Source organism: Ovis aries, chromosome 9, assembly GCF_016772045.2.
Source record: "Ovis aries strain OAR_USU_Benz2616 breed Rambouillet chromosome 9, ARS-UI_Ramb_v3.0, whole genome shotgun sequence".
NCBI classification, from domain to species: domain Eukaryota; kingdom Metazoa; phylum Chordata; class Mammalia; order Artiodactyla; family Bovidae; genus Ovis; species Ovis aries.
Window position 1 is genome coordinate 43,251,774 of NC_056062.1, and position 23,508 is coordinate 43,275,281.

The following is a 23,508-nucleotide window of genomic DNA, read 5'->3' on the forward strand; positions in this document are numbered from 1 at the left end:
AAGTCTCATTCTTTTACTTATTCATGAAATAGCCTTTTTAAAATATAATTTTAATGATATTCAGAATAGTGGGAGAATAATTTGATAAATGCTACCTAATACTTTAAGAATTTTTGAATTATGTATATATACAATCTTAAAAATGGAGGAAAAAAGAAAAAATGATGGTGTTAATCTTTAAAATAGAAATATATTCTATTTTGGCTTTGACAGACATCTACAAATTTTTCGCCTCCTTGCCTTTTATGAATAACACACACACACACACACACACACACACACAAGAATACATGCTCAGCCAGTATGCTTTTCCAGGAGATAGTGGAGGACAGAGGAGTCTCGCATGCTGTAATTCAGGGGGTTGTAAAGAGGTGGATACAACTTACTGACTGAACAACAGTAGGCTTTGATAACTATCTCTTCCCAGATAGGAATTCTATATTTTGGTCAGTAATTTGGAATATGTTGACATTCAACGCATGTGGTCCCTCCCTTATTGGTCCCCAGGGAGGAAACAAGCTGGCAGAAGTCAAGATCTTCATCTACTCAAGAGTTGCACACATCAAATAGTAAATAGATGACTTAAGCAAATGCCAGAAACAACACCGAACTTGGGAGAGCCAACTAGGAAGAAATAAGGGTGGAATATCTCCAAATCATAGAGGAGCCAGAAGAAAGTCAGACATGAGGTGGGAGTGGATGCGATACTTGGATAAAGGAGATCAACTAGATGGTGATGAATGGAAACAAATTTTTGATGGTGAGCACACTGCAGTGTTGACAGAAGTAGAAATACAATGTTGTACACATTAAACTTAAAAAAAAGTCAGATGTGAATCTGGGCTAAAGAGAATACCATGGCAGACAAATGGAGAGATGCTTCTAGACAAGGTCTGTCCACGGATCTCATCAAGAAGATTTGTCCATATTTTTTATCTCCCTTTTTGTCCATGTTGTGTCTCTCATAAAGTGGTAGAAGTTCATTGCTCCTTTAAGTGCTATTTATACACCCACTCAATTCATTTCGTTAATTCACTCATTAACCACCATTATTAGGAACATTATTAGGAACATAGTAGATGTTAAGGATGCAAAAATGAGTTAAGTCAATATTGTCAGAGTAGCAAATGAACCAACCATGCCCATCAGTACTCCTGTTCTCCATCATAACATAAAACTAAGCAATTAGAAAGCTCTAGCTCTGAATCAATGTTACATGCTATAAGAAAGGGGATACATTATTATACGGTGTGCATGCTTATCAAAGTGCATTGTAAACATAGCATTAAGTATTTAAAATATACAATGTGTATATCTCAAGCTTTACCAAGATATGATTACAAAATAAAGTCACCTGAATGTCCCAGACCTTACCAAGATGTACTATTTGATACACCTAAATAAAGTCACTGGTGGCTTGGACAGTAAATAATCTGCCAGGGTTTGATCCCTGGGTCAGGAAGATCACCTAGAGAAGGGAATGGCTACCCACTCCAGTATTCTTGCCTGGAGAATTCCATGGACAGAATTCCATGACGGGCTATAGTCCACGGGGCTGCAAAGAGTCGGACAGGACTGAGCAATGGAAGGGGGAAATAGAGTCATGCTTCTCATAATAAATTATTACATACTGAGTGCTCACTCATGAAATTAATACTCTTTAGTGTCTCTTTTCCACTCCCTTTCTATATATACACACATATGCACATATATGCATTGTTAATACTATTATCTTTTGATTAAACCATTTGAGATAAGTTGCAGACACCATGACCTTTCACTTCTAAATACCTGGTCATTTACTTAGACAACTAAATACTGAAATACCTCCCAAGGACAAGAACATTCTCTTACATAACCACAACTCAGCAACCAAACTCAGGAAACTGGCAACAGAGACATACTACTATTATCCAAAACACATCCCATATTCAAATTTTACCAAATATACCAATAATTAAATGTCCTCAATGGCATTCATTCCTTGCATCCAGGGGTCAACCCCGGATCACACATTTTATTTGGTTGTCAAGTCTCCTGTCTTCTTTACTCCAGAATGACTTCTCAGTCTCTCCGTGTCTTTTATGAACTTCACATTCTTGAGCACAGGCTCATAGTCTGTGGAATGTCCTTTGGTTGGGTTCTCTCATTATCTTCCCAGGGTATTTTTCAGAGTTTCCCAGGGCGCTGCCTCATGTGTGATGTGGAGCCGGTCCTTCTGGTTCTTCCGTCTGGCTGGCTGACTTCACTGCCCTCCACATGGCTGCTGCCACTGCTACCCTTGAACTTTAAGAGGAGGCTGGGTTGTCTCCTGCTGATGCCACCACTCAGATCCTTGCAGACCTCCAAGAAAGAATGCTGCAGGTCCTAGCCTCCCACTCTAAACCCTGGGTAGTGCGTAAGCCGTACATAGTCATGTCAGACTCTTTTGCGAGACCCCCACAGACTGTAGCTCACCAAACTCCTCTGTCCATGGAATCTTCCAGGCAAGAATACTGGAATGGGTTACCATTTCCTACTCCAGGGGAATCTTCCTGATCCAGGGATCAAACCTGTGTCTTCTGTGTCTCCTGCATTGGCAGGCGGATTCTTTACTACTGCACCACCCGGGAAGCTGAGGGAAACCCTTGAAGATGCTCCTTAACTCTTCACAGCACACCTAAGGCCAGGCTATAACTTTTTAACAGAATTGCTTTCAATGCTTGAGGGTATCACAAGCATGTGTGTTAGTCACTCATTTGTGTCCGGCTCTTTTGTGACCCCATGGACTATAGCCCAACAGGCTCCTCTGTCCGTGAGATTGCTCAGGCAAGAACACTGGAGTGGGTTGCCATGCCCTTCTCCAGGGGATCTTCCCAACCCAGGGATCAAAGCCAGGTCTTTTGCATTACAGGCAGATTCTTTACCATCTGAGCCACCAGGGAATCTTGTATCACAAGCATAACACAGAAAATAATGTCAAACCGCTACTGAGAAGTTAACTACTCTTGGGACTTTCCTGGTGGTCCTGTGACTAAGACTCCAAGCTCCCAATGCAGGGGGCCTGGGTTCCATTATTGGTCAGGGAACTAGATCCCACATGCCTCAACTGAGAGTTTGCATATCGAAACTACAGATCTCTCATGACACAACTAAGACCTGGTGCAGCCAAATAAATAAATAAATGAATTTTTTTAAAAAATGAAAGAAAAGTTACTGTTCTTAGAGCTCACAGACTAATACATGACCCCAGAGTCATTAAATAAAGTAGTTCCCACCTCCATACGGAAGGCTCAACTCATTCCACCACAAACGCCCCTATAATGTCCCTGCTAGGAAGTCCAGACTCAGCAATGTGCCAGGCCTAGAGGGAAAAACACTGTCCTCAGTGCCCTCGCTTCCTGATTTAGGTGGACTGTCTTCCCAGGATGAGCAATGCTAAGGAGATCCCCCCTTACCTGGGAACCTCACTTTTAAGCATTAGTTAGGCTCACCTAGCTTGGCAGGCCCCACCCTCCCACATCATGTTTACTAAAATTAGGCTGTCCAGTTTTATGCAACACTATGTGTGGCCACCAAGAATCCAGCCTGGAAGCACTACCACAAGGCAAATACAATTCCTTCATAGCCCTTTTTTCTCCATCATGTGGTGCAGAGTAGTATGGTCCTTGAGAAAACCCTACTACAGCCGGGTTTTCATTCCTGATCTCCCGTAAATAAATGCTTGGGTGAGAATCCATTGACGCATCTCCCATGAACAACCAGCAATTTTCAGACACAAGAAATTCTAAATCTAGATTGAGAGAAAAAAAATTATAACCCTGTAGGAGCATAATTGAGCTTAAGATACACCCAATTTACATGACTAAATAGACTGTTCAAAGCATTTGCATTTGGGTTACTTCATCCCATTTTGGCCTTCTTTAAGAAAAACAGTGAGTACTTACTTGCCTTCATATCTACAGGATTAAAAGGCCCATTTAAGTTATGTTTACAAAAACTGATTTAGCAGTTTGGCCCCAAAGGTAAATTCCAGTCTCTACCCGAGAGGTTGAAATGGCTTATAATTTCAAGACCGAAAGGTTTTCTAGCCTCAACTATTTTTACTATTTTAAGGCAGATTTGCAGCTTCTTCAAATATGCCCTACCTTTCCAGCTTTGTCACCCCAAATCCTCTCCCATCTTGTACTTCTGCCAAAAAAGAATACTTTGCTGATTTGTGATTCTATCCCTCACCTTTTTACTTCCAAAGTCTTGCTTCTGTGGGCCTTGTGTCTTTAATACTCTCCCCACAGTGCTTCCGTGGTGACTCGGAAGGTAAAGAATCTGCCTGCAATGCAGGAGACCCCGGTTTCATCCCTGAGTGAAGAAGATCCCCCGGAGAAGGGAATGGCTGTGCTAAGTCTCTTCAGTCATGTCTGACTCTTCGTGATCCCATGGACTGTAGCCCACCAAGCTCCTCTGTTCATGGGGAGTACTCTTGCCTGGAAAATCCCATGGACAGAGGAGCCTGGCAAGCTACAGTTCATGAGGTTGCAAAGAGTCAGACATGACTGAGTGACTAACATTTTCATGACCCCAATCTCTCAAAATTTTACTCAGCCTTCAAAAACTTACTCAAATGTCATCTCTCAGTCTTCCCAACTGGATATGATATATCTTTTCTCTTAAAATCCCACAGCAGGGACTTCCCTGGTATTCCAGCGGTTAAGACTTCAAGCTTCCACTGCAGGGGGCAAGTGTTTGATCCCTGGTCAGGAAACTAAGATCCTGCATGCCAAGCAGTGCAACCAAAATAAAATAAATTAGATTGTGGTGATGGTTGCACAACATTATAAAAAAATAAAAGAATTAATGTTTAATACTTAAAAAAAAATCCCACAGCACAATATTTGCATCTTCTTTCTTACAGCAGTTACGTTCTACCTTATGCTATAGTTACTAGGTTCATGTCTTATCTGTCCCATTTGATTTTTTTTGAAAGTGAAGTAGCTCAGTCGTGTCTGACTCTTTGCGACCCCATGGACTGTAGCCCACCAGGCTGCTCTGTCCATGGGATTCTCCAGGCAAGAATACTGGAGTGGGTTGCCATTTCCTTCCCCAGGGGATCTTCCCAACCCAGGGATTGAACCCAGGTCTCCCACATTGCAGGCAGATGCTTTAACCTCTGACCCACTAGGGAATCCCTGCTCACGCCTGTATATCCCCTGTTATCTTTCATGGTACCTCGTAAACAGTAGGCACTCAATATATATATATTTTTTCACAGGTTAGACAATAATTTATTGAGAAGCCTCCCTTCCCCACCTTCACAGACTCTAGGTCACTTTTTCCGCTCGTAGATCTTTTGTGCTAACCCCAGGAAGATGGCTGGGGGCAGGGGCGCAGCATACTGCTCGATGAGACCCATAATGTGGCTGTAATTGTCTTCCTCGTATTGCATGTACACAGCCGACAGATTCATCTCCTCGTAGAGTGCCTTCACTCGGGCCACCTTCTCAGCCTCCTTCTACCCATAGTTCTCCTGCAGGATTTGGCGCTGTTCTGGAGAGGCCCGCTGCAGACACTGAACCACCAGTCAGCTGCACTTGTTGTCCTGGATGTCTGCGCCGACCTTACCTGTCACGCTGGGGTCCCCAAAGAGATCAAGGTAATCATCCTGAATCTGAAAGAACCCTCCCGTCTCCGGCAGGATCTTCTTGGCATTGGCATTCTCCTTCTCCCCATCAATGCCCGCCATATACATGGCAGCAGCTACAGGAAGGTAAAAGGAGTAGTAAGCTGTCTTGTACTTGACAATAGACTTATACCTCTTTTCTGTGAATCTGCCAAGATCCACATTGCCCTGGGGGGCTGTGATGAGGTCCAAGGTCTGTCCGAGCTCAGTTTGATAAGAACTCTGCAGGAAGAGCTCAATCAGGTCCAGGTAATAGGGCTGCTCCCGACAGTACAGCTTCAACAGGCGCTAGATGGATGATTCCAGAAGGAAAGCATCATTGATGGCATCCAAACCTATGCCTGGCTTCAGATACCAGCAGGTCTGCCCCCAGCGGGTGAGGGATGAGTCCATAATGTCATCTGACACCAGGAAGAAGGCTTGGAGCAGTTCCACACACCAGCCCACAGTCAGGGCCCACTGGAGACTGTCAGGATCTCGTTTCCCGGGCTCCACAAGCTCCTGGAACGTTACCACCACCATCAAACCTCGACTGTACTTGCCTCCGATGGCACTGTACTCCAGGACCTCCTTGAGTCGGGTAATGGCATCTCCTGTCTCTGGGTGCCCAGTGTCCTCCTCAGTCAGCACCTTGACAATCTGGGAGAAGTGCTGGATGAAATCCTGCCTTTCTTGGGTGTAAGCGTCCAATTTCTGGTCTCCATTCATTCTGAGGGAGGAGTAAAATGCTCTGTTCCTGGATGCAGGTTCGCACTCAATATATTTTAGGGTTGAATTGAACTAAAACCCAGTGAATACAATATCTCACAGAAAACTGATAGCTCTGACCTAAATTACATCACATTGCAAATCTGAAAATATTAGTTTAAGAATGAAAGATGAAGTCTGTTGTCAAATTGCCAACCACAACTTTGGCTAAACACTAACAATGACAGGCATTGTACATAAAGCCCCCTTCTAGTCAAAACTAATGGACATTTGATGACAGAGTAGAGCAATTGGATAGTAATGACTCCTGGGTTGGCAAGCTTGAGATTTATAAGAAAAGTATAATTCCCGCTAAATGACCAATAAATTGCTTCTGCTCTCTCTGCTACTTTGTTGGCTACACTGAAAGGAAAATAAAGTAGAAACAAGAACATAACAGACTAAACAAAGATCTTTAGAGACACATGTCTGGTGATGTTTTGGTCATTCAGTTCAATTCTTTCACTCAGTTGTGTCCAGTTCTTTGCAACACCATGGACTGCAGCACACTAGGCTTCTGTGTCCATCACCAACTCCCGGAGCTTATTTAAACTCATGTCCAATGAGTCAGTGATGTCATCCAACCATCTCATCCTCTCTCGTCCCCTTCTCCTCCCACCTTCAATCTTTCCTAGTATTAGGGTCTTTTCCAATGAGTCAGTTCTTCACATCAGGTGGCCAAAGTAAGGGAGTTTCAGCTTCGGCATCAGTCCTTCTAATGAATATTCAGGACTGATTTCCTTTAGGATGAACTAGTTGGATCTGCTTGCAGTCCAAGGGACTCTCAAGAGTCTTCTCCAACACCACAGTTCAAAAGCATCAATTCTTCAGTGCTCAGTTTTCTTTATAGTCCAACTCTCACATCTATATGTGACTACTGGAAAAATCATAGCTTTGACTAGATGGACCTTTGTTGGCAAAGTAAAATCTCTGCTTTTTAATATGCTGTCTAGGTTGGTCAAAGCCTTTCTTCCAAGGAGCAAATGTATTTTAATTTCATGGCTGCAGTCACCATCTGCAGTGATTTTGGAACCCAAAAAATAAAGTCTCCCACTGTTTCCATTGTTTCCCTATCTATTTGCCATGAAGTGATGGGACCAGATGCCATGATCTGAGTTTTCTGAATATTAAGTTTTAAGCCAACTTTTTCACTCTCCTCTTTCATTTTCATCAAGAGGCTCTTTAGTTCCTCTTCACTTTCTGCCCTAAAGGTGGTATCATCTGCATATCTGAGATTATTGATATTTCTCCAGCAATCTTGATTCCAGCTTGTGTTTCGTCCAACCCAGCATTTCGCATGATGTACTCTGCATATAAGTTAAATAAGCAGGGTGACAATATACAGCCTTGATGTACTCTTTCCCAATTTGGAACCAGTCTGTTGTTCCATGTCCAGTTCCAACTGTTGCTTCGTGACCTGCATGCAGATTTCTCAGGAGGCACGTCAGGTGGTCTGGTATTCCTATCTCTTTAAGAATTTTCCACAGTTAATTGTGATCCACACAGTCAAAGGTTTTGGCGTAGTCAATAAAGCAGAAGTAGATGTTTTTCTGGAACTCTCTTGCTTTTTCCATGATCCAGCAGATGTTGGCAATTTGATCTCTGGTTCCTCTGCCTTTTCGAAAACAAGCTTGAACATCTGGAACTTCACAGTTCATGTACTGTTGAAGCCTGGCTTGGAGAATTTTGAGCATTATTTTGCTAGCATGTGAGATGAATGAAATTGTGCAGTAGTTTGAACATTCTTTGGCATTGCCTTTCTTTGGGATTGGAATGAAAACTGACCTTTTCTGGCCCTGTGGCCACTGCTGAATTTTCCAAATTTGCTGACATATGAGTGTAGCACTTTCACAGCACCATCTTTTAGGATTTGAAATAGCTCAACTGGAATTCCATCACCTCCACTAGCTTTGTTTGTAGTGATGCTTCCTAAGGCCCACTTGACTTTGCATTCCAGGATGCCTGGCTCTAGATGAGTCATCACACCATCGTGGTTATCTGGGTCATGAAGATCTTTTTTGTATAGTTCTCCTCTCTTGCCATCTCTTCTTATCTTCTGCTTCTGTAAGGTCCATCCCATTTCTGTCCTTTATTGATCCCATCTTTGCATGAAATGTTCCCTTGGTACCTCTAATTTTCTTGAAGAGATCTCTAGTCTTTCCCATTCTATTGTTTTCCTCTATTTCTTTGCATTGATCACTGAGGAAGGCTTTCTTATCTCTCCTGCTGTTCTTTGGAACTCTGTATTCAAATGGGTATATCTTTTCTTTTCTCCTTTGCCTTTAGCTTCTCTTCTTTTCTCAGCTATTTGTAAGGCCTCCTCAGACAACCATTTTGCCTTTTCACATTTCTTTTTCTTGGGGATGGGCTTGATCACTGCCTCATATATAATTTCTGGCACCCTACCAGACTTATTTTGAACTACCAGGCTGGTTCAAAACTGGGAAAGGAGTACGTCAAGGCTGTATATTGTCACCCTGCTTATTTTACTTATATGCAGAGCACATCACGAGAAATGCCAGGCTGGATGAAGCACAAGTGGCATTCAAGTCTAGGTTTGTCATAGCTTTTCTTCCAAGGGGCAAGCATCTTTTAATTTCATGGCTACAGTCACCATCTGCAGAGATTTTGGAGCCCCCCAAAATAAAGTCTCCAACTGTTTCCACTGTTTCCCCACCTGTTTGCCATGAAGTGATGGATGCCATCATCTTTGTTTTTTGAATGTTGAGTTTTAAGCCAGTTTTTTCACTATCTTCTTTCACTTTCATCAAGAGGCTCTTTAGTTCCTCTTTGCTTTCTGTCATTAGGGTGGTATCATCTGCATATCTGAGGTTGTTAATAATTCTCCTGGCAACCTTGATTCCAGCCTGTGCTTCATCCAGCCCGGCATTTTGCATGATGTGTTCTGCATATAAGTTAAATAAGTAGAGTGACAATACAGAGCCTTGATGTACTTCTTTCCCAGTTTCAAACCAGTCTGGTAGTTCAAAGTAAGTCTGGTAGGGTGCCAGAAATTCCACCTGCTCTGCTCTACTTAAGAACTGCGTGCCTGAATGGCCCTCAAATTCCTCTGCAGTTTTAAGAGTTCAAGAAGTTGCATCAGATTGCTGGCAGAGCACTCAGACAGAAACACGAGTCAGGAGGGAGAGGGAAGAGACAAGACAGGATGTGCTGTCAAATATGCTTAAGCGCCAGGTGTGGAGTTGTGGAGGGTCTGGCCCCAGGACCAGGAATTCAATCCATGCCTCTACCCTGTGACTCATCTGAGCTCTTCCCGTAACACTGTAGTGGAAAGTTATAGAGATCACAAGGTTCTAGGGAGCCCTGCTAGTGCATCACTTTGGGGACTCCAGGTTTTTATATTAACGCCCAGGAGGGTGGGATTTATAGAGAAAGAAAGCACTATTCATTTGTCTGCCTTCAGCTGCAGGAAGAAGAAAGCAAAAATATAAGCTATTCACTTAGAAAACTGAATGGTTTCAGAGTAGAAAACTTCAAACATGAATGAATTCAGTAGTTTGACCTTCCCTGTCAAAAGCTGGCCTCTTTCTTTCTCCCTTGGGTCTGACTTCATTCTCAGGCTGACTCCATGCCCAGGCATACTTCCATCTCTTTCCAAGAGGAGAAAGAGTTTATTTCTCAGTAATCCCAACAAAGATCTCAGGACTGGCTCTGTTTGGACTGATTTAGTCATATGTCTTCTTGTTTTTTAGTTGTTTAGTCGCTAAGTCAGGTCTGACTCTTTTGTAATGCCATGGACCATAACCTGCCAGGCTCCCCTGTCCATGGCATTCTCCAGGCAAGAATACTGGAGTGGGTTGCCATTCCCTTCTCCATGGGATCTGCCCAACCCAGGGACTGAACCCACGTCTCATGCATGTCCTGCATTTGCAGGTGGATTCTTTACCACTGAGCCACTGTGGATATAATTATATGCATATATATCTATGGATTCATCAATATACATACACTGTGTATTGATCTGACATTGCAGATGGCATATCACTCATAATTTGGGGGGTGTAATGATTACAATGTTAAACTGGAGCCACTCATTCCTTGCAACATTTATAACTGACAATCATATAGCATTTACCTGTCTCAAGCCTTGTTCTGAATGTTCTGCTGATGTTAGCTCATTTAATTCTCACAGCAATTCTATGAGATAGTGCAGAGCTCCCCAAGAGATGATCTTCTTACCTCAACCAAACTCTCCAACTCACCAAGTGACAATGGCCCACCAGTGTATACAAGAGAGGAACCAAAGCTCACCAGCTGGGCGCTTCAGACACTTCTCTTCCAGGGCAGTTCTTGAAATAGTCCAACAACCTGGGGGCAGGAAAGAGTCCCACGTGGGTTCAGTGCAAGATCTGCTTGTCTTGGAAGGCTCATTCTCCACCAGAGCCAATACTTCTGGCATGGCTTTCCCCCCTTTTAATTAATAGACGTATTTTGGAGCAGTTTTAAGTTTCAGAAAAATTGAGAGGAAAGTACAGAGTTCCCATATACTCAGTCCTATATACACATAGGTAGGTAGGTAGGTTTAGTCCCTAAGTCGTGTCCGACTCTTGCGACCCCTTGGACTGTAGCCTGCCAGGCTCATCTGTCCATGGGATTTCCCAAGCAAGAATACTGGAGTGGGTTGCCATTTCCTCCTAAACCTGGGTCTCCTGCATTGCAGGCAGACTATACCAGCAGAGCCACCAAGGAACCCCCTACGCACATAGTTTCCCTTACTATTAACATCTTACATTCGTGTGGTCCATTCGTTACACTTGATGAATAAATGAAGACACATTGTTATTAACTAAAGTCCTAGTATATTATCAGGGTTCACTCTGGGAGCACATTCGTTGGTTTTGACAAATGCACACTGTCATACATCCATCATGGTAACCTCATACGAGAGTAGTTTATCTTAAAATCCCCATGTATTCCACTTCTTCATCCTTCCTTCTTCCACCGATATTTTCATTCTCTCCATTTTGCCTTTTCCATAGTGTCATGTAGTTGCAATCAGATAATATGTAGCCTTTTCAGTCTTCTTTCATTTAGCAATATGCTTTGAAATCCCTCAATGTCTTTACCTGGTTTAATAGCTCTTTCTTTTTATTGCTGAGTAACATTCCACAGCATGGATGTACCACAGTGTGTCTACCCATTCACCTACTGAAGTGCTTGGTTGTTTCCAAGTTTTGGCAGTTATGAATAAGATGTATAGGTTTTGGGGTGGGCCTAAGCATTCAGCTCATTTTGGTAAATACCAAGGAGCATGATTCCTGGATCATATCTCCTATAGGATTTTTATAGACAGAACTACAAGGATCCTGAAAAGTACAAGCCTAATTTGAAGGATCACCATACTCAGGGAAGCCCAGAGTTTGGCATGCCCATAAATGCCCATCAGACATTCATAGATTTTTTTCTACTTCATCCCAGTCTGGATGCAATTTACCATTCAGTGTTCATTGTTAACATGAAGAACAATGTCTAATAACACAATTGACATTTCTACTTTCATCGGTTGGATAGTCAACTAATGTTTAAGTCTCACAGAGGGATAATAGGTTTTATTAAACCCTTTGCTCACAGCTAAGACTAAGACTATGGCTCAGATGGTAAAGCATCTGTCTACAAGGTGGGAGACCCAGGTTCAAGCCCTGGGTTGGGAAGATCCCCTGGAGAAGGAAATGGCAATCCACTCCAGTACTATTGCCTGGAAAATCCCATGGACAGAGAAGCCTGGTAGGCTACAGTCTGTGGGGTTGCAAAGAGTCAGACACGACTGAGCTACTACACTTTTTTCCCTTGCTCACAGCTATATATTTTTATTTCCTCCACTTTTCAAATGAAGAAACCGAGGCACAGAGAGTACCCAAGATCACACAGTTGGAAAAAAGTGAAATCAAGAATTAGATGGAGGCATTTGACTCCAGAGCCTGTGCTCATAAACATTGTGTTATACTGCCTCAAGCATTACTTGTATTTCTTATAAATGGAGGTAGTATTTATGTAAATAAGTCATGGGTTAATACCCCTAGAATATTAGATTAGGAGCCTGTGACCATGAAAGTTGCCGTCATGCTGATTTTATCTAAAGGCCTCTCTATCCCTGTGCTCCGGGGGAAATTTTTTTCAAAGCCTCTCATTTTCAGAGGGTGGGGAAGTCCCCAGGGTTTCTGGGGACTCTCACCCACTTAAGGCCTCCAGATCTCCTCTGACTCAGGCCCCAGCATCAGAACCCATTGTCTCAATTTTATTTCCCACAAAAACCATGATGCAGAATTTGGCTACTTCACTGGTTTTCATAAGAAATGCCATTACCTTGAGCTTTTGTGATTTTGTAAAATTTCCTGAAGGTATATGAGGTCACCGAGTCACCTTGCTTAGTTCATCGTATTCCAGAAAACATGACTTTTGCTCAAGTTCATTTCCCTTCTCATCCTTTCCTTCCCTTCTCCCTCTGCCTCACCTCAATTGCAAATAGATCTCTTTTGACTCTTCTTTCCTCAGAAGGCTTCAAAGCACCTATATCCTCCCAGGGAAGTACTGCTTTTTCTTTACAGGGTTCCCAGGACTGTATCCATAAGAAAGGGTACATTTGTTATATAATAATTTTTCCCATCTCACCATAAGAATGGACTGCTAATCAGCTAACTCGATTGTAATATGGTGAGATGGGAAAAATGACCCCAATGACCAAAACATCTGGAACAGAAGAGAAAGCTAAAGGCAAAGAAGAAAAGGAAAGATATACCCATTTGAATACAGAGTTCCAAAGAACAGCAGGAGAGATAAGAAAGCCTTCCTCAGTGATCAATGCAAAGAAATAGAGGAAAACAATAGAATGGGAAAGACTAGAGATCTCTTCAAGAAAATTAGAGGTACCAAGGGAACATTTCATGCGAAGATGGGCACAATAAAGGACAGAAATGGGATGGACCTTACAGAAGCAGAAGATAAGAAGAGATGGCAAGAGAGGAGAACTATACAAAAAAGATCTTCATGACCCAGATAACCACGATGGTGTGATCACTCATCTAGAGCCAGGCATCCTGGAATGCGAAGTCAAGTGGGCCTTAGGAGGCATTACTATGAACAAAGCTAGTGGAGGTGATGGAATTCCAGTTGAGCTATTTCAAATCCTAAAAGATGATGCTGTGAAAGTGCTGCACTCAATATGCCAACAAATGTGGAAAACTGAGCAGTGGCCACAGGACCAGAAAAGGTCAGTTTTCATTCCAATCCCAAAGAAAGGCAATGCCAAAGAATGTTCAAACTACTGCACAATTTCATTCATCTCACACGTTAGCAAAATAATGCTCAAAATTCTCCAAGCCAGGCTTCAACAGTACATGAACTGTGCACTTCGCTGTACAGTAGAAACTAACACAATATTGTAAAGCAACTATAAGTGTTAGTCGCTTGGTTGTGTCTGACTCTTTGCAACGTCATGGATTATATCCTGCCAGGCTCCTCCAACCATAGGATTTCCCAGGCAGAAACACTAGGGCAGGTAACCATTTCCTTTTCCAGGGGATCTTCCTGACCCAGGGATCGAACCCAGATTTCCTGCATCACAGGCAGACTCTTTACTATCTGAGCTGCCAGAGAAGCCTGTAAAGCAACTATATTTCTATAAAAATTGATTTAAAAAAAACCATTATCACAAATTGTGAAATGTTCTTTGAAAAGTGCAGGAGGCAGAGACAGAATAATAGGGGAGAGTGACCATTCAGGGAAGGCCTTTCTGAGGAGGTGATGTGAATTAGGAAAAAAAGAAAAAGAGAAAACAGTAATCATGTAAGCAGTTGAAGGAAGGGAGAATGTTACAGCCAGAAAGAACAGCATATGCAAACTCCCTGGAGGAGGTATGTTGAAGAAACAGAAAGAAAATCACAGTTGCTGATGGATAGCAAGCAAGGAGCAGAAGAATACCAAACAAGAAGTGAGATATGGTTAGTGGCAGGAGGGAAGGCTGTAGAGACCTTGCATATAATTCTATATGAAATAAAGTCACTGAAATGGGAGAATAACATGAAATGATTGAAATTCCAAGTCATCCTCCTTGTTTCAAAGTGCATGAAGAATAGGTCATAGGACACAGAAGAGAAAGCAGGGTTTCTCCATCCTCTTGGTGGGTGAATCTACATGACTTCCTGTTGGATTCCATCTGAGAAGTGAGCAAAAGGGGAAGCAAGTATGACTTAGACTTCTCGATTAAGAGTCTTAGTTAATGACACCATCATGGGGAAATCTGAGGGCAGAATGCACTTGCGAGAAAGAGCAGAAACGCATTCAGGTTTTGGAATTAAGTTTCAGCTGTGTGTGAGACAGACAAAAGGGGAAGTCCAGTGGGAAGCCAGAAGACACACCTGGAACCTGGAAGGGGAAGTTTGATCTGGAGGAAGGGATATGGGGGTTATCAACACACAGATGGCATTTAAAGCTGTGGGATACACAGAAATATATTTCATTTCTATACACTAATAACAAAAGATCAGACAGAGAAATTAAAGAAATGTTCTCCTTTACCATTCCATCAAAAATAATAAAATACCTAGGAATAACCTACCTGAGGAAGCAAGAGATCTGTACTCCAAAAACTACGAGATGCTGGTGAAAGAAAGCAAAGATGGCATAAACAGATGGAAAGATATACCATGTTCTTGGATTGGAAGAATCAATATTGTCAAAATGAGTATACTACCCAAGACAATCTACAGATTTGATGCAATCCCTATCAAATTACCAATGGCATTTTTCACAGAATTAGAACAAAAAGAAATCTTAAAATCTGTATGGAGACATAGAAGATCCCAAATGCCAAAGCAATCTTGAGGGGGGTAAAATGGAGCTAGAGGAATCAGGCTCCCTGACTTTAGACTATACTGCAAATCTACAGTCATCAAAGCAGTATGGTACTAGTACAAGAATAGACATATAGATCAACAGGACAGGACAGAAAGCCTAGAAATAAACCTATGCACTTATGGTCAGTTAATCTACAAAAAAGGAGGCAAGAATATATGATGGAGAAAAGATAGTCTCATCAATAAATGGTGCTGGGAAAACTGGACAGCTACCTGTAAAAAATGAAATTAGAACATTCTTTAACACCTTACACAAAAATAAACTCAAAATGGATTAAAGAAAAATATAAGACTAGATACTATAAAACTCTTAGAGGAAAAAAGAGAGAGAAGACCCTTTGACATAAATCACAGCAAAATCTTTTTTGATCCATCTCATACAGTAATGGAAATAAAAACAAAAATTAACAAATAAAAATAAACAAAACAAATAAACCACAAACAAAACAAAAAGGCAACCCACAGAATGGGAGAAAATATTTGCAAACGTTGAGACCAAAAAGGGGTTAGTCTCCCAAATTTACAAACAGCTGAATGGCTCAGCAGGTAAAGAATCCACCTGCAATGCAGGGACACAGGAGACACGGGTTCAATCCCTGGGTTAGGAAGATCCCCTGGAGAAGGAAATGGCAACCCGCTCCAGTATTCTTGCCTGAAAAATCCCACAGACAGAGGAACCTTGTGGGCTACAGTCCTTGGGGTTGCAAAAAGTCCAACACAACTGAAGCGACTTAGCACACATGTGGTTCAATACAAAAAAAACCCCAACAAACAGCCCAATAAAAAACTGGGCAGAAGACCTAAAAAGATATGTCTCAAAAGAAGAAATATAGATGGCCAAGAGACACATGAAAAGATGTCAGCATCGCTAATTATTAGAGAAATGGAAATCAGAGCCACAATGAGATATCACCTCACACCAGTCACAATGGCCATCATCAAGAATTCTATAAACAATAGTAAATACTGGAGACAGCATGGAGAAAAGGGACCCTGTTACACTGTTGATAGGAATTTAAATTGGTATAGCCATTATGGAGAACAGCATGGGGGTTCCTTACGAAACTAAAAATAGAGCTACCATATGATACAGCAATCCCACTCCTAGTCATATATATGGAGAAAAACATGGTTCGAAAGGATACATGCACCCCAATATTTACTGCAGTGCTGTTTACAAAAACCAAGTCATCGAACAAACCTAAATGTTCACCAACAGATAAGTGGATAAAGAAGATGTGTTAAATACATACAATGGGATATTATTCAGCCATTAAAAAGAACAAAATAATGCCATTTGCAGCAACATGGATGGACCTGGAGAGTGTCATACTAAGTGAAGTAAGTCAGACAGAGAAAGAAAAATATTGTATGATATTGCTTATAGGTGGAATCTAAAAAAACTATATAAATGAACTTATTTAAAAAACCAAAACAGACTCACTGACTTAGAGGATGAATTTTTTGGTTACCGGGGAGAAAGAGCACAGCAGAGGGCAAGGAGGAAATATAGATTAGGAGTTTGAGTTTGACATGTCTACCCTGCTATATTTAAAACAGGTAACAACAATGGCCTACTGTATAGCACAGGGAACTCTGCTCAATACCCTGTAATAACCTAAATGGGAAAAGAATTTGAAAAAGAATAGAAGCATGTATATGTATAACTGAATCACTCTGCTATACACCTGAAACTAACACGGAATTGTTCATCAACTATACTTCAATTTAAAATAAAAAATAAAAAAATAAAACCATGGTAACAGGTGAGGTCCCCAGGAGACTGTGGTAGGAAACTAGGAGAGAAGGGTCCTTGGCCCCAGCCCCTCCCCTCAAGTCTTCATAGTTCCTAGTCTTTCCCCTCTTTAGGCTCCTCCGTAAGCAAAAGATAGAGTGCCCCTCTTCGCTCTCACTAAGGAACCTAATGACCTCTGAACAACTGAGCCAGTCCTGGCCATCTTCTCATAAAGCCTAGGCCTTAATCCTGGCCCCATACTTCTGTCTTCTACTCTTTGAGATAAGTTTCTTCCCAAAGCTTCTCAGGTGGACAAATGATCTTCATGCTCAGAAAAGAAAAGAAGGAAGGAAGAAACCCCAAACAACACTGCTATCACTGCCGAGCTAAGCAACTACACCAACTAACAAACTACAGCCTGGGCTCTCAGAAGGGAGATTACTTCACTGTGCAAGTCTCGAGGGATTGTCTGCTGCACCGCTATTGGTCTTGGGGTGAATCATGCTTCCAGACTGTTCTGCTGCGCTGAGGCAGTCAGTGTTTCAGGGTGTAGCATGGATCACATGCAAGGCTGAAACAAGATACCTTGACTGGCTCAGGGCCAACCGCAACCACCCTGGATAAGCGTCTGTTCCATTGAAAGTGGGTCATGAAGCTGACGTGCACCTGTAAAGACATCACGTATCTTTCTGTGTGGTGTGTGAGCTTCAAAGAGTCCATTGTGTAATTATCTGCTCTCCTTACAGTGAAATGGTCAGGATCTTCTCTTATCTCTCTGTGGAAACTCCCTCCTCCCGGCAGACTCACCCTCTTGCCTTCTCCCACCAATAGCTCCCAGACTGAGCAGGGAATGAATTCCTGTTCCAGAAAGAAGCAAACAGGAAGTGTCCCGGTGGTGGCTGTGGATTACCCGCAACTCGGGTTTCCTTTCAGTGTTCCGCACCTCAACGTCTTTCGTCTTGCCCTGCCCCCTTCCTTCCGGTGCAACAGCCAGCCACTCTTCTGGCCTTTCTCTGCAGCGCTCAAGGCTACTTGTTTCTGCCCTTCCTAATGGGTTCCTACCCTACCATCTCCCCTGACCAGCTGTTACTGTGCTGCTCAGATTAGTGGTCTGATTCACAGCTTTGTCACGAGTCTTTACTCATATGAGCGTCCAGCCCCCTGGCTCCTTATCAGGTTGCAGACCTGCTGTGCAGCCCAGGTCTACAACCTGGGCCTGCTTTTTGCTTTGCCAGCCCCAGCTTCCTGCCTGTCTTTCTACTAAGCCACCGACCCTACAGTTCCTCAGCTGACATGCAATGCACGCAGGCACACTGCCTTTTGTTTCATGACTGCTCTGAGCTTGTGCATGCTGTTGTTGTGCATCTTTATTTTATATGTTTCATGAAATTTTGGCTCACCAGTTATCTACTCCATCTACGACTGCTTCCTGCCAAGAGGGTCTGCCTCCTGCAGCTTTGCCCTGGTGGTCAGCATGGATGTGCATCGCTGCACCTACGCAGGGTTGCCACTGCTTCTTAGAAGTATGTCTTATTCCCATCCTAGGAATGCCACTTCATGTTAGCTCATCATCCAGAGCTTCTTGGGAAATCTGCATGCAGCCAGCAGGTGTGAAGATTAGGCCAGGGTGGGACTAATAAACTGGTAGGTTCTAGCCTTCACTGATGCCTGGGTGAACATACAAATGAAGAATCAGGGCAAAGCTATGAATCAGATCACTAGTCTGAGCAGCACAGACTAGTTAAGATGTATCTATATATCCCACTAAGTTTTAAATTTTACCACCAAAAAAACCGTGAGTCAGAACTTCGAAAGTGTGTGACTTTCAAGACTTAAAAAGAACCTCAGTTCCCCACCTTTTGATGGGTAGGAGGCTAGACCCCAAGGAAGGGATATTCTCCAATACTCACTTAGGATGTGATCCAGGAGGATGTTAGAGAGTCAAGTATATTCTCTGCTCCTGAGTAGGGGGCCATTATAACATTTCTCTAGTGGGATTTAAGAGTTTTAAATGACAGCTAAATGTTTTTCATACTTTCCCAAGCTTTAGTGCAGAGAGAATATTAGGACATAAAGAGAAAATACAAGAGCAACCGAGGGGGTGGGGGGTAGAGATACTGAGAACAAAGAGAATGAGAAATTATGGCTAAGAAATTTGATTCTCTTTGGGATTATTTAACGAATACAATTTGGGATTACATTTAAGTATGTGGGCTGCTGGGTTATATCGCAGACTATAACCCCTTGCAGGTGCTACTCTCAACAGCTGCAGTGAAACAAACCACACTGGGTGTCAGTCGTCATTAGGAACTGCCACATTCATCCTCCACACATCCACCAGACTGATCCTCACAAAAGTGAATGATGACTGCTCTATTTCCGCCCCCCCCCCCCAACTGAGATGCTCCAATGGCTTTAAAGATGTTTTTAAAAAATAATTTGCATATTTATTTGGCTACATTCTGTCTTAGTTGTGGCATGCAAGATCTTTCGCACTGGGGTGCATAGGCCAGTCCCATAGGCCAGGTTTAGTTGCCCCATGGAATATGGGATATCTTAGTTCTCTAGGGCTTCCCTGTTAGCTCAGCTGGTAAAGAATCCACTTGCAATGCAGGAGATTCTGGTTCAATTACTATGTCAGGAAGATCCACTGGAGAAGGGATAGGATACCCAGTCTAGTATTCTTGAGCTTCTCTTGTGGCTCAGCTGGTAAAGAATACACCTGCAATGCAGGAGACCTGAGTTCAATCCCTGGGTTGGGAAGATCCCTCTAGAAAGGAAAGGCTACCCACTCCAGTATTCAGGTCTAGAGAATTCCATGGACTGTATAGTCCAGGGGGTCGCAAAGAGTAGGACACAACTGAGCAAATTTCACTTAGTTCCCCAGCCAGGGTTTGAACCCAAGTCCCCTGAATTGCAAAGCGGATTCTTAACCACTGGGCCACCTGGGAAGTCTCTCCCTCTAAGGTTAAATTTAAGCTCTTTTAATCTGGTATCCGAGGCTCTTCACCACGTGGTCCCTATTATCTTCTGCAGCCTCGTTCCTTGTCACTCACTTCCTTTTGTCTACACTTCAGGAACACCAAAGTGTGAGTTTCTTGCTCATACCATGATGCTTCCCTTTATTCATACTTTCCTAGAATCCCCTCCTTCCTTTTTGCCTGGTTAACTCCTACTAACTGCTTAAGACGATTCAAGTGCCATCTCAAAGAAGTCACTGCTGTCTTCCAGGATGATTCAGTGTTCTTACTTGACTCACCCCAAGCCTTTGCATATCCATCATTAAACTTATCACTTGGCATTCAAATTATTTATTTATGTGTAGCTTTTGTTCTTCAGAGCTTGGCAGGTGCTCAGTAAGAGCTTCTTTAATAAATATTTCTGAAAGACAGAGCCAGTGACCACAGAAAATGTGTGGGGCTCCTTCCCAGAGAGATTAACAGAGGTTTAATAAATGCTTCTTGAGTAAGTGGCAGGTGAACAGTTTGTTGTTGAAATAGCAGAATCTGACCACAATTTATAGTCCTTACCTGCATGGCAGTAATGCCAATAATGGGTCATAATTTATAGAACTTATTTTTTACTTGATAAGTTACTGAAATTCTGATGGTATAAGCTGGTCAGCGTTTCCCTCCCAGCATATTAGAGAAGAGTGCTAAATGCCTGATCTTTTTCCCATGGCTTGCTGACTTCCTAGCATGGAGTCAAAGCCAAGACAAAGAAATTAGAAGCCAGTGCAGTAGTTCCTGTGGTGGAGAGAACTAGTTATGTGGTAATTATGATAATGTCTTATCTGATTGTGCAACCATGGCTGAGGCCTTAATGGGACTTGACACAGCTATGACATTTAGAGTATATTTGGGGGCTATAATATGAAATAACAGACACTTGGTAAGCAATAATTTTTTTTATCAAATGTCAAGATTATTAGAAATTTGTGGCACTGTCTGCTGAGGAAACCACCTCTGCAGCTTCTTCTCATCCTATAACTTATATTGCCTCTTCCTTGTGACTACCTTGGAATCTTACCGTGTGTTTGTATGACCCCCTGATCATAGTGAAATGACTTATGAGCGGGCCAATTATAAAACTCAACTGAAGTTTAAAAACTAATGTATTTGATTGATACAGAGATCGTCACCTGATCTAAGATTGACAAAGAAAATCCAAGATTGTTGGGCCTGGTTAAAGAAAGGTTGAAAGCTGCAGGATGTAAGACTTGGAAGATGAATGTAATCAGCTTGCAAAGAGGAAAGAAATGAAAGATATAGCTCCTGGTAGATTTGAGGAAATCTTCCAACTATTCCTTTGAATCAACTACTCTTCCCACAGTTTTGTTTTTTGTTTGTCTTATTAAAAGTTTGCTCCATTTTCCTGTTGAATCAAGTATCAATACTACCTCCTGATTACAGTTAGAGTTTATGCCTGATAAACATTAGCACAGTTAGTATCACCTTATCAACAACCAAATAATAAATCAGACTAGGTCTCAGTGGCTATGTTCACATCAAGATTGTTAGGGTGATCAGGAACTCTTGTTTGTTTGCTTTAGCTCTTAGTTCTTGGTTATATCTTCAAATATTAGAGAGCTCAGAGGCTCCTGCTGTCCCGGCAAAGAAATTAACAGCAAGCAGACTCCAGTTTTTTGGAATAATTACAAGGGAGTATCTTGACCAGATAAGCCCTGTAGCCAGAACAATAGCTTCAGCTGTGCTGAGTTTTTCTGTAGGTCTGGCCATGCCAGCTGGTTCAGCACGCATCTATCCTCATTTCATAATTGCAGCCCAGAAAAAAACTGTGGGACCGGCTGGGTGGTTGTACAATGGCCTCAAGTTCTCAGGCAGGAGGAACTCCCACTTCATCAAGGACCTGGTGGTAGGTGGCCTGCAGGCCCTGGATGCCAGTGGCTGATATTTCTATGGATGAGTGATCGTGGGCAGCCTTGTGGGAGAGTGGCCACGTGCTTGTTCTAGCTGGCGGTGAAGGGCAGCTGGTCATTTCCCCCTGCCTCAATGCTTCATGCCCTACTCTCTTAAGGGAGAGTAGGGTGCCCTTCCCACAGCTCAGCCTGCCCCTTGCCAACCACCCTTTGGTTTGTGCTCAGAGTTCTCAGTTTTATAATGCTTTCTTTGATAGAGTAAAGCAACAGATTCTCATTTTTGCTTATGCACATTTGAATTACATTTCTGTCAAATGTAGTCAGAAAAACGTGCAGGCACTAAGCTATGTACCAGTGACTTAAAGAGAAATATACTAAGGTCTTTATCTCCAAGAACCCATGTTCTAGTGAAACAGCATGTTTTAGGCCAATGATTACTTTTGTGGTCTTCCCTGGTGGCTCAGATGGCAAAGAATCTGCCTACAACGCAGGAGACCCGGGTTTGATCACTGAGTTGTGAAGATCCCCTGGAGAAGGGAATGGCTACCCACTCTAGTATTCTTGCCTGGAGAATTCCATAGACAGAGGAGCTTGGCAGGCTACATATTATATCTCATTTATTATTTTAGCAACTCTGTGAAATAGATATTATCATTGTAGTAGACTCCTGTTTTTCACAATAGATATAAGTAGAGACCATGGGAATCCCAAAGTTGAAAATATGGCAGAGAAGTAGACCCTGCATTATATATCTTAAATTAACAAATGGAAGATTGAATTTGATGGTATACTCATTCCTGTTATAGAATTGCAAGATGCAATCAAATTAAACACCCTTCTATTTTATTTATTCAAAACTTTTGTTAAGAGCTACATTTTTTTATTGAATGTTTTTCTCTAGGAAAATAAATTTTAACCAAACCATGAAAATAACTGACATAACATTAAGGAGAAAACTAAGCTCTATTGAGTTGTATGCAGATGTTGATAAGTTGACTAAGTATAGCAGCCTCCGGATAAACATAATTTAAATGGATACCTCAGCCAAATGGCACATTATTTTATGTCACGAACCTTCAGGATGATTCTAATATAAATGTCGCCATGAATCTTAAATTATGGAGTATTCATATCCTACTGTATTTATAAACGAGGAAACAGCCAATCAGAGAAAGAAAGTGACACCAAGACAATAATACACCAGTTAAGCAGGCTAGACTTGGGCTTCAATCATATTGGTCTGTCTTCTGGTTCAGAGTTCCCCGACCTGTTACAGTAAGGAGAACAAAGATTCAGCTCTAAGGTGGGTTAAAGATGATCACAAAGATGTTGGCACTTCTCTCACTGCAAGTGTCTCTTCCACTTGAACCTAGGTGGCTCTGTGACTGCTTTAAAGGACAGAACATGGTGAAGATGACACTCTGACGATCTTGGGGCCCAGGCCTTAGGAAACTGATGGCTTCTGCTTTCTGTCATTTGGAACACTCATTCATAGAAGCCATCCTCCAGGAAGAAGTATGGCCACCCTGAGAGCACCATGTTGTGAGAAGTCAAAGCCCTGTGAAGAGGACCTGGAGAATGAGACAACACATGGTATACGACCAAGAAGTGCTGAGAT

At 42.3% G+C, this 23,508-nt stretch overlaps 2 pseudogenes; both read right to left on the reverse strand.

Moving 5' to 3' along the window:
- Positions 1–5,237: 5,237 nt before the first annotated feature.
- LOC101113158 (farnesyl pyrophosphate synthase-like) lies at positions 5,238–6,405 on the reverse strand (annotated as a pseudogene).
- Positions 6,406–21,513: 15,108 nt separating this feature from the next.
- LOC101113419 (mitochondrial pyruvate carrier 2-like) lies at positions 21,514–22,009 on the reverse strand (annotated as a pseudogene).
- Between the last annotated feature and the right edge of the window lie 1,499 nt (positions 22,010–23,508).